This window comes from Saimiri boliviensis, chromosome 7, assembly GCF_048565385.1.
Source record: "Saimiri boliviensis isolate mSaiBol1 chromosome 7, mSaiBol1.pri, whole genome shotgun sequence".
Taxonomy (NCBI): Eukaryota; Metazoa; Chordata; class Mammalia; order Primates; family Cebidae; genus Saimiri; species Saimiri boliviensis.
The window spans coordinates 118,189,765-118,202,496 of record NC_133455.1 but is presented as its reverse complement, the minus strand read 5'-3'; positions in this window follow the sequence as shown (position 1 = coordinate 118,202,496).

Here is a 12,732-nt window from a genome sequence, read left to right as displayed (position 1 = left end):
GGAGAGCTCTCTTTTTCTCTTTCTTCCTCTGTTCTTCCCGTGGTCCCTTCTGTTTTCCCTCCCTGCCTGCTATAGAGAGATTCAGATGCCTTCTGGCAGAGTTCAGCCTCTTAGAGAGTCTTGCGGATTGTTGGCATCTCAACAGAATCAGCGACCTGGGTGCTTTGTGGCCAGCAGCACAGAATCGAACCCACATCCCAGCATTTGGCCACCCATCTGAGGGAGGCCCAAATCATCACAGATGCTGCTATACTGCAGATACACGCTAGTCCGAAGAGCCGTCCCTGAGACGACTGTGAGCACCACACGCCTAAGGCGTAAGATAAGGATGGAAGGCTGTCCAAGTTAGTTGGAAGGCCTCGGCAGCTTGGGATTAGCTTGGGAGCGCTGCAAAGTGGAAAATATGAAAAGACCACTCAGGCCCGGCAGTCCAGAAACTGGGAAAAATATTCTGCAGTGGGGATTGATTTTTCCAAAGCAGGTAACAGAAGCTAGTGAGAAAGAAAAACTCTCTGCTTCATTCCAAAGGCCATCTTGTGGTCGGTTTCATGCCCTCGCCTAATTTTTCTTTTTTCAATTCCTAGCCTTTTTGAAAGTTTCCTGGTCTCCACTGGACACAGAGCATTGGAGACGGAGGATCCCAGAGGGCAGCCTCAGTTGCAACCAGTGTTTGCCCAGCCTGGGCAGACAGGAAATTCCTCTGATACATTATTTTTTCTTTCATAGCTCTGTCTCAGAAAGGACCCATTTGTGGCACTTTTTCACCTCAAAATAAGATTGATGGTATCTTGTAAAATGAGGGAGTGCCGCTTCTTAGTATTTTTGATGATATTTTTAGAAAGCTGTTTTAGATTTTTTTTTTTTTTTTTTTTTTTCCTTTTCTAGCCATCCAAATTGACTCTTCCATTATAGGGCTCAGAAATCCAGCATTTGGAGTACAATTTCTTTTAATCCATATTAGACCTGCCTTACAAAGCACCCCCTCCTCGTTCCCCTCTGTTTCTTCCACTCGGTTGAGGGAGCAACTCACAGCTCCTCCGGGATATGTATGTGCCCTCAGCAGCAGCTCCCAGGTGAAACTGCCAGATCCCCGGGCTTCTCCGTAGCCTTTTCTGAATTGAGTCAGACACGCAGAGGTTGGGTCACACAGACAAGACGAACTTTCCCTGGGCCTTACAAGTACACCAATCTAGGGTGCAGATAGATGGACTATGGTGCAAGGACACTGGAATTGAGCTGATCGAGGCTGTCTTCAGCCTTGCTCCGACCCTGCCTCTTATCAGGGAACAGGGGTAGCCAGCCTGCTCCCACTGTCACAGACACTTCCCATTCGACCTTCCAGGAGGTCAGGGATCTTCTGTGTGAGGCGAGAGGGTCTCAGTCTGCTTGAATGATGATGAGATTCTGCCGGATCTCAGCACGCTGCAGGTGTCTTTTGGGAGCGTTCAGTAGGACATAGTGATCCCTATTTCAGCGTCTTAGATGATGGGCATTGTATCACAAATGCAGAAATTAAGACAAATACCTGATGTGTTGTGAAAGCCACAGATTTTAAGAACAGAGAGAAAGGGATTTTCACACATCCCTCTGTATGAATATGAAATCAGATACCAGGGCATTGTGTTGCTATGAGAGCCTCTCAGTCTGGCCTCCTCATCCAAGTGCAAGAACCCAGCCTCTTACTGTACAAAGAATCTTACAGTTGAATTATGGAGGGAAATTCCCTTTTGCCCCAAGGATTTCTAGATTTAAAGCAATATCCCAGGAAAATATATAAGACGGGACAATACTTTCAGCCACTTAAAGAAGACATAGAAGTCACTCATTCCAATATAATCCTTATTTCCCACCCACGTACAGGCTGAGCATCCCTAATCTGAATAGTTAAAACCCCAAAAGCCCCCAAATCCAAAACTTCTTGAATGCTACGACACCGTGGGTGGAAAATTCCATACCTAACACCTTTGCTTTCTGATGGTTCCATGTACACAAGTGTTAGATATAGAAAATTATTTCAAATATCATATAAAGTTACCTTCAAGCGAGGTGTATAAAGTGCATATGAACCATAAATGAATTTTATGTTTACACTTTGTGCCCATCCCCAAAATCTCTCATTTTATATATATGCCAATATTCCAAGATTAAAAAAAAAAAAAAAAAATCCAAGACCTAGAATACTTCTGGTCCCAAGCATTTCGGATAAGGGATATCAATCTGTACTACCAATAATGATTTCTTAATTCCCCTAACTGCAAATGTCCTCTTCATGTGTTCTTTGTGAGAAGATCTGGGTAGTGCCAGCACCTGGATACGGTGTTTACACACTGCAGACCCTAAAGATTTCAGATTCAATTAGCAAACTTGGATGAAGCACCTGCTGAACACTGTGAGGGACCCAAAGGTCAATCAGCCATAATCCCTGCTTTCAGTGTTTACATTGTGCCTGCCTAATCCACCCAGCATAAAATTTCTCGTCTCAACACTAAGTATGAGGGGTGTTGTCGGGAGACAAATCTGAAGTCCGAAGAAGAAAATGCGGAGAAGCCCTGCCCCATGATGGATGTGGACTCTCCGTCGGGTCTTGAAGTTCTCGTTCCTACATCTCAGGCTAGCCAGGCCATCTCCTCTCTATCAGAAGAAAGCACTGGTAATTGGCTAGATTTGGTATGTTGAAAGTAACAGGAACTCTAAGATCTTGACCCAGGGCAACTTGGTCTTGCTTCAGGTGGCATCACCAATGTCCCAAATCCTTTGGGGAGGAGGGAGTGTCCCCACAGAAAAAGAAGAATAGACCAATTTTCTCCTTTTCAACAGTATGTTTGGAACCCTCTGATCCAATGTCTTTTGATACTGATAATCTTGTCCAAATGAGAATGTCGCTTTAGCTGAAATTCGAATGGCTGTGACAGAATTTACTGAAATGATGAAGTAACCACCATTCCCACCTTTCACTGCCTAGGTTCCTAGTCTGAATACATTTTTGAAATATGAACTCCTTTTGCAAAAAAAAAAAAAAAAAAAAAGAAACCTGGGTGTCGGGGAGGTGAAGTGACTTGCTCTAGGAGCAGACAGATGCCAAGAACAGAATTAGGATTAGAAGCCAGTCAGGGCTTACCCTGTCTGACCCATTCCCACCCAGGAAACTGAAGATAAAAGATTTGGGAAAACACAGCAAGAAAAGAAGGGCAGTTTTCTTTGCCCAAGCATTTGGTGCTAGTCAGAGGCTGTTGACTCTCGTCCTGCTCCTCTTCCGAGTAGAAATAAAGGATGTGACACAAGGAAGCCAGTGGGGTGGGAGGGGGCACAATAATCCCTGCCCAAAACCCACAGAAGACTAACCTGATACTCTTTTGACCCAACTGCTTCAACACTAAACAACTGCAGACTCTACTCTTTCACACACGCCAAGTGAACATTCTTGATGATTTCTCTTTACCTGCAAACCAGAACGAATCTAGAATTTTCATTTTTCCCCCCTTTTTGTTTAGTTTCTAATCTCTTGTTTATGAGGTGTGGGGTTTATAAGGGACTGAATCAAATGAATGTAACAAAAAAGAAAAAAAAAAAAAAAAAAAAAAATGCCTTTTCTCAGGGCCAGTGAGTTGCAAATAATTTTTAAAGAAAAGCCTATAATTACATCATCTCAATAAATTTTTTATAAAAAAAAAAAAACATGAAGTCCAGAGTCTCTGTTTTTAATAATACGAAATGGAGTCAGACAAGGTGCTCCGATGAGGTAAATCCTGTCTCCACTCAATTATGGTATAAAGGGCAGTCATGGTTTTTCTCTGGCAGGAAGCCTCCGCTGCGGAGCAGTTTGCAGACGATCTTTAGACAAGTGGCACCAGAAAGGTCAGAGTGAACCATTCCAACCTGAGCAGCTGCCACAGGTGGAAAAACTGCCAAGAGGAACCCTGATCAGAGATGCATGGGTCCCATGAGCTCACTGAGAACTCGCCACTACCAGGTCCTCACACGATAGAATTGCCCCTTAAATCTGCTGAGATTAGAGGTCTGAGCCTACAAGGTGATGAAGGCGTAAGGGCTGGGTTAGATCCTATGACTAAACACAGGACTGTAATGGTCCAGAAGGTCACACAGCTCAGAACCAGCCCACATGCTCAGAATGTCCCAGCCAGCCTGACCAACAGAGCCACCCGCCAGCCAGTGGGCACTTAGAAGTTCAAGATCAAACATTCTGCAGTTGACCAGAACTATCTGCCATCAGAGGTAGGTGGAAACAAGGGGAAGAATGGAAAACAAAGCAAATGCATTGCTGTTTAGCAAATCAGATGTAGGTTTGAAGTCTAAGAAAACAGTCTCAGGAAATGTTATTAGTTTACTTCTGTATTTAAGTTAACCAGGTTACTCTGTATCCCCTGAGAATGAGTGCTGAAATTTGGCCCTATATTCTGTATGATCAGAGCACACTATCAAATAAGGGTCTAGATATTTTCTGTGGTGCTAAAAATGCATTTGAAGCTACTATTTCTATAATGCAGCGTTAGAGAACTACTAGAAATGCAAATTATCGGTTCCCACCCCATAAACTGAATCAGAAACTTGATATGTTTCAACAAGCACTCTGGGTGATTCTGATGCGCACTAAAGTTTGAGAGTCACTGCTATCAATTTCTTTATCTTACTATGAAAGGGCTTGTAGCAATTTAAACAATAAACTAAAAAATAACTGATGACAACTAATTTGCATTAATAGTACACACAATAATGCTCCATTTTCTTAATGGTAGATACACTGTGGAATGAGGCTAAGTGGACACAGAATCACATACCAAAGTCATCGTCTTGTTTCCTCAAAACCTTTTAAGCAATCAGTTTGCTGTAAAGAGGAGCTCTTTTAAAGGGTAACTCTTAACAGCTGACCTGCCCTTGCAAATTAGAGCACAGCAATTTATCCACTTATGCCTACTTACCTGCCTAACTAACCCGCCTGATCTAAAAAGAAAAATAAAAGGATCATTCTCATCTGCTAACTGACCTTAGCTATCTGTCCCCTAAATTATTAAGCAGAGCCCAGATGAGCATTTAGCCAGGGCGGTTGCAGAGGACTCTAGAACCACTGGGCTAGAGCAGTGCTTCTCAAACCTGAAAGTGTTTATGAATCATCAGATGATCTCAGGGAAAAAAGCAGATTTTGCTTCAGTAATGTCCTGGGAAGTCTGGACAGAAGTTCTGTTCTTCTACCCTACTTTCTGTATGGGGCTTGAGGTTCTGCACTTCTAACAAGCCAAACTCCAGGTAGTATTGATGGTGTAGGTCCAGGGACCACACTTTTTTTTTTTTTTTTTTTTTTTTTTTTTTTTTTTTAGACAGTCTCTGTCTATCACCCAGCCTGGAGTGCAGTGGTACGATCTTGCCTCACTGCAACCTCCGCCTCCCAGCTTTAAGCGATTCTTTTGTCTCAGCCTCCCAAGTAGCTGGGATTATAGGCGCACGCCACCATGCCCAGCTAATTTTTGTATTTTCAGTAGAGGCAGGATTCACCTTGTTGGTCAGGCTGGTCTCGAACTCCTGACCTTAGGTGATCCACCTGTCTCCACCTCCCAAAGTGCTGGAATTAGAAGCGTGAGCCGCCACGCCGCCCCAGGGACCACACTTTGAGTAGTGAGAGTGCAGTCTCCCTCAGACCCCAGGATGCTGACCATAATGCAAAGCTGACCGAACCCCTCTCTTTGTTGTTTTCCTCTGCTAATTCTTCCCTAGAATGGTCCATAGCTCCAGTCCTGCTCTGTGAGAAGTTTGCTTGTTCCTTTTTAGGGCATCATCAAGAGTAAACAACATGATCAAAAGCCTCTTCACCAAGTGAAGGAACAGCGATTCATGTACTGACCTTCATACAGACATTCATAACCAGACGCCTCAGGGTCATCATTCTTACAGGAAGCAATGAGAACTCCAAGCATCACTGCCTCAGCCTCTAGAAAGGCCAGTCTTGATCGCTGCTGAAAGCAGATAGAAAGCTAACAGTGCCGTTCTTGATGTTCTCCAAGGCATCGATAGGATAGATGAGCAGATCGTCCATCCAGACAGTCCAAGATGCTGACATTAAAATCAGATAATCCTGTTTGTTAGTACTTAAGATTCACTGTTTTCTTACTGTTTTTTTAAATTAAGGCCGTCAGTCTCTGCCAGATTAAGAAGATAGATTTCTGTTAGTAAAAACCACTGAGGAACGACTGCTTAATCTCTTCTGAGACAACAGAAGACTATTTCTTCTCCCCAAACCCTCTTAACAATGGCCTCCTGGAGTCCTCTGAGGTGTTTATGCCTTTTCTCTCAACCAGAATTTTGGTCATGCGATCCCATATCAGACCATCCAGCTGTTGATCTTTACTTCCTCGGATGCCTCTGGGAGACCTAAGCGCTACCTCGGTGCCCCAGCTGCAAGCAATTCCACAAAAGCAACTAAATGCCTCCATGCAATGAATTGCTCATGTGCCTCTGTCCCCTGCTGGAGCTCTCTAAAAGTAGAGTATTTTATGCGCACGTTTGCTACCAGCCCCTTGCATGGGCCTGGCACAAGGTATATGTTAACAAGTGTTTTAAATGGGAGTGAAGCCAGAGAAACTCTTTGTTACCTTAATTTGGGTAAAGATTTCTTGACTATGACACCAAAAAATCCATAAAAGAAAAAAATGGTTAAATTGGACTTCATCAAAATTAAAACTTGCTCCTCAAACGACACCGTATTAAGAAAATGAAATGACAAGTTACAGACTGGAAGTAAATACGTGCAAGTCATTTGAAAAAGAGCTTGAATCCAAGATACAGAAAGAACTTCCGCAACTCAGTAAGACGAACAACCCAACTGTAAAATGGTCAAAGATTTAAATAGACAGTTCACCAAAGAACTTCTAGAAATGGTTGTTAAGCACACAAAAAGATGCTCAATGTTATTCGTCACTAGGGAAAGGTAAATTAAAGCCACAGTGAGTTAACATGACACATCCACAAACGGCTATGATAAAAAGACTGTCAATACCAAGTGTTGGCTAGGAGGTGGAGAAACTAGAACCCTCATACATTGCTGGTGGGGATGTAAAACGGCATAGCCACTTTGGACAACAGTTTGACAGCTTCTTTAAAAGTTAAGCATAAATTCGTCATATCCAAATAATTTCACTCTGAAGTATCTTCTCAAAGAAATGAAAACATGTCCACACAAAGGCTTATACACAAATATTTGTAGAAGCATTATTTTACTTTATTTTGAGATGGGGTCTCACTGTGTTGCCCAGGCTGGAGTGCAGTAGAGCAATCACAGCTCACTGCAGCCTGAAAACTTCTGAGCTCAAGCAATCCTCCCATCTCAGCCTCCTGAGTAGCCGGGTCTACAGGTATGTGCCACACGCTGGCTAACTTTTTTTATTTTTTGTAAAAATAAGGTCTCTCTATGTTGCATAGGCTGGTCCCAAACTCCTGGGCTCGAGTGATCCACCTGCCTCAGCTTCCCAAAGTGCTTGGATTACAGGTGTGTGCCACTGCACCCGGCCCAGCAGCGTTATGATCATGCCTGTAATCCCAGCACTTCGGGAGGCTGACGTGGGAGGATCATTTGAGCTAAGGAGTTTGAGACCAGCCTGGGCAACATGGTGAAACCCCATTTCTACAAAAAAATTAAAAATTAGCTGGGTATGGTGGTACACGCCATGGTCTCAGCTACTCGGGAAGCTGAAGTGGGAGGATTGCTTGACCCCAGGAAGTTGAGGCTGCAGTGAGCACTGATCACACCACTACACTCCAGCCTGGGTGACAGAGGAAGACCCTGTCTCAAAAAGCAAAAGCAAAAAAAAAAAAAAAAGGCCAGGCACAGTGGCTCACACCTATAATCCCAGCTGCTAGGGAGGCTGACACAGGAGAATCACTTGAACTGGGTGGCAGAGGCTGTAGTGAGCTGAGATCACGCCACTACATCCCAGCCTGGGCCACAGAGCAAGACTCCATCTCAAAAAAAAAAAAAAAAGACAAAATCCAGAAACAATCCACACATCTATCAACTGATGAATAGATAAATAAAATGTGGTAGAACCAGGCAATGGAATACTATCTAGCAACAAAAAGGAAACAAACCATTGATACATGTAATAACATGAATGAAACTCAAAAACATATTAAGTTAAAAGAAGCCCATCACAAAAGACCACATGTTGTCTAGTTTCAGTTACATAAAATTTCCAGTAAAGGCAAATCTATAAAGACAGGAGATAGTGTTTACCTGGGGATGGAGGTGGGAGTGGGAATTGAATGGAAACAAGCGAGAGGGAACTTTTGAAGATAATGGAAATGTTCTAAAATTGGATAGTCATGATGGCTGCACAAATCTATACATTTACGAGAATTTATTAAACTGTACCCTTATAAAGAATGTGTTTTATGATACATAATTTTACTTCAAAAAAGCTGTTAAATACTAAAAGAATGAAAAAATCTATATAAATCAATTCATGCTGGCTATATGGTAAGTGGGACTGTCTTCAGGAGCTGCACATAGGACTCAAATATGGGAACTATAGAAAAATGAAACATTAAGAGAAATTACGACAGCAGGAAATCATCAACTACGTTCTGTTCATCAGGTAGCCTCCCCAGGTCTATGACTCTCAACAGTCCAGGGAGTCTCAGTAAACCACAACTCTCTCAGAAATACTTACGGACACCCCCAAAAGGAACCCCAGAAACACACAGCCCTGATGGTCACCCCCTGCCAGCATCAGGTGGCTCCAGGCAGTTGTATAGACAGTGACCCTAATTTGAACTGGTAGCCTAGGATATTGAAAGTGCATTTGGTGCTGAGATTCCAAGTCTTCAATCCTTAAAGCTACATGGCAACATAAAGACAATCTGAATTGGTAGGTGTTTGGTTGTGTTATGTGTGGCCCCAGGGCTTCCCAAAAGGGGTAAGGGGTGATGGGGAAGAAATGCCTCAAGAATGAAGATGGGAGCCTGAGAAGGACCCAACTGAAATCAGACGGATGGGAACACCAAGCAGCCAGATGGTTTAACACACCTGTGAGCTATTCTTCAACTATTACATTCACATCTATTTAGTTGGGTGGTAGATTTTTTACTAACAAAAATGGTAAGACGTTTAACCAGGTGTGGTGGCTTATGTCTGTAATCCCAGCACTTTGGAAGACCAAGGCCAGTGGACCATGAGTTAAGGAGTTTGACACCAGCCTGGCCAACGTGGAGAAACCATATCTCTACTAAAATTACAAAAACTAGCTGGACGTGGTGGTGTGCACCTGTAGAGCTACTTGGGGGGATGAGGCACAAGAACGGTTTGAACCCAGGAAGCGGAGGTTGCAGTGAGCCAAGATTGCACCACTGCACTCCAGCCCGGGGAACAGAGCAAGACCCTTTCTCGACACCAACCAAAAAAAAATGATTAGACTTTTATGTACAAAATAAGAAATGTATTCTATGCACTGAAAATATAGTCACACTTTTATCTAAAACCATCTCAAAAGAGAGTATCTTTCCATTCATAGCAGTCATGCATAAAAGATAGAGATATATTCCATGTCTACTATAATGGAAAATATCTTCAGAATGTGTTTTAAAATTTCTTCTGTCATGTTGGTAAAATGTTTTTCCCTGTTCTGAGGTTCATATTCCCTCTTCTCTTTCCTTTTATGAATATCTGAACTAGGCAGCCTCTTGGGAAGCGTATGAAAGACTTTCAAAATTAGATAATAAAATAAATCACTCAATCCTGATAAATAGCATTATTACAGTCAATCATTTTGTCTCAGAACTTTAGCCTATTGCAACTGCAGGGAAAACATTTTGAGGTTATGGTCTCAGGGCCAGGGGAACAGCCTGCAATCTCAGCACATGATATGTGGGGAGCAAAACTGTCATCAGAGAGAGGGCAGAACTGGAAAGGATGTAGGTTTGTCCACCTGAGAATTCTGTCTGATGGACAATGTCTGAGCTTCAATGTCCAACTTTCATTTTGCCAGTTACATCAGGAATTCTAGACAGACTAGAAGTTCATTGGTACCAAGTTTCTGCTTTATCCCCTTCTGATTTAGGGTCCCTGACATAGACTGATGCCCGACACAGCTGGCTGGCTGGCCTAAGAGCAACAGCACAGGACGCTTACACAGGTGCAGTCTACAGTCAGAGTGCCCGGATCCAAGTCCCACACCTGCTGTCACTAGCTATGTGACCTCAGGCCATGAACTTAACCACGCTGTGCCTGTTTTCCTCAAATGTAAAATCAGGATGACAATAATAGTACCCACCTCAGAAGGGAGGTTGTGGGAATTAAAGGAGTTATTACAGAGAAAATGCTTAAAGTACATGGCACATTCCATATTAACTGCTATGATTTCTGTAATTCAGTCTGGATCTACTGAGTCACTAGCTACTGCTTCAACTCAGAGCAGCTCTGCTCTTATCATTTCTACATATTGGGGATTCCCCCTTCTCAAAAAATAAAGTTTCCATGGTTTTTGTTTCAGTTTGAATATCATGGAAGGATTGCAACCTCCTCACTTTACAGATGAAGGGTCAGAGGCCCAGTGGGGTGAGGGGCTACCCCGAGTCCTCCCACAACTTGGGGTTGTCTGAGCCTGGGTCCCTGCCTGGCAAGCTCACCACACCTCCCTCCCTCCACGAGGCCATATTCTCAGCCTCAAAGAGCACCTGAGAGCTCAGTGATATTTACTTGTGGCAATGGACTCAACCCAAGGGAAATATTGGGCTGACTCAGGTTTACGGAGAATATTTTGATCTGGTTTTGTTCCAGTTCAATAGCTTTAGGAAATGTGTAGGTTTCGTTCTATTTAAAATTAGCGTGGCAGGCTCTTTGATTTTGTTTTCTCTTTCTTTTTAAGAAAGTCCTGACTCAGCTACCCTATGCACAAAACACTATTATTTGGGTTCAGTTTGGGGGCTAGGAAATTTGAACATCACTTCAAAAAGGAGCCCTGAATGTGGAGGAGACGCATCACTAGGCCCGAGAAGTTTTGCTGTTTGAAAGCCAAGCTAGAGAATCTCCCAACCATCTTGCTCCCTGCTGGCCTTCTGCTTTTTTTTTTTTTTTTAATGGAGTTTCACTCTCGTTGCCCGGGCTGGAGTGCAATGGCGCCGTCTTGGCTCACTACAGCCTCTGTGTCCCGGGTTCAAGTGATTCTCCTGCCTCAGCCGCCCAAGTAGCTGGGATTATAGGAGCCTGCCACCATGCCTGGCTAATTTTTGTATTTTTAGTAGAGACAGGTTTCACCATGTTAACCAGGCTGGTGTTGAGCTCTTGACCTCAGGTGATAGCCTGCCTCAGCCTCCCAAAGTGCTGGAATTACAGGCACAAGCCACTGCACCCGGCCTTTGGCTAGAAAAGAAAAAGGAGCACGTGACCAGGTTGAGACTATCCTCTTTTGCAACAGGAAGAACAGCAGCCACACTGTGTCCCATCTAACCACTATCTCAGGAAGCTCACCTAAGGTTGGAGCCTCGGTTTCTTATAGAATTATTTTCCTCAAAGCACTATGGAAATGACTGAATGATGAAAATGGGTAACAATCCTTCCCCATGCATAATAGTTCCCTTCCTTCTTTCCTGCCTGCTATATACTCCCCACAACTCACATCCACACTGCCCTTCAATGCTACATTTCTGTCTTCCAATTCCGTAAAATTATGAATGGAAAAATTACCCAACGACAATCGCTGAGGTATCTTAGACCTTTTGTTTCTAATGAACTGAATTGCCACTTCACTTCTTCAAACCACGTATAGCCCTCCATCAAGACCTTCGCCAAAACAACGTAATTACCTTCTGACACAATCTGTGAAGTCAGAGCATCCTTCCTCTGCCAGCCTCCCCAAGACTAGAAGTCCAAATGCTCCTTTCCCCCACTCACCCTCTTCCTCCTAGTGAAAGTCTGTGTGTGCCCTTTGCATCACCTTGGAGCTGGTTAGTCAAATCAGGACACAAATGCAAATTCTCCAAGTAATTTGAAATCTGCTTTGGGCAATTCAGTTTGGATCTCCTTCATGTCCTTTCCCTAACAGCCCCCAATACCGGAGGAAAACCTAGAAGAACATGGAAATGGCTCTATTCCCAGACCAAAATTTTTCCATTTAAAGGAAATTTGGGGTCTGGCTTCCAGGGTCAACAGGGTTTTAAACAATCAAATAAATCCCCGTTGCTAGTGGATACTTCATTCTCTGCCTCCGCTCCCAGGATTCATCACCATAGTTATCTTCAAACACTGCCTCGGTGCCAGTGATGACTTGGTACCTGGCCAGTGGTGAGGGAAAGTTACCCTTAAGGACCTTCCCTGTGTAAACCTGGACTCAAATTCAACATGAGTAGGGAAAGAGGCGGCCACTTCAGGGACTTCTGGACCAGGCCACCTGGCTGAGAAGTTTGCCGTGAAGAATACTTCGTTCAGCTCTACGCCTGGCTATAAGGGCTTCTTCCACTTCAGACATGTGATGTGGCTTACACAGCAGTCCAGCAGGAATTACGCCAATATAAAACAATCATGCAGTCTCATGAGGTAGCTGCTCCTTTAGTCTCCCCCACTTCATAACTTAGGGTGCCAACCATTGGATGAGCTCAAGCTTGCCAAGTCACATTCCCTTCCCCACAAAACTGGGTGCTCCGCAGCAGACCAAGTTCTGGGAGACCACTCAGCCCTCAGTGCAGTTCTAACAGGTCTAGCCCAAAGGCCTTCAGGCTAATCAACTTCAGATT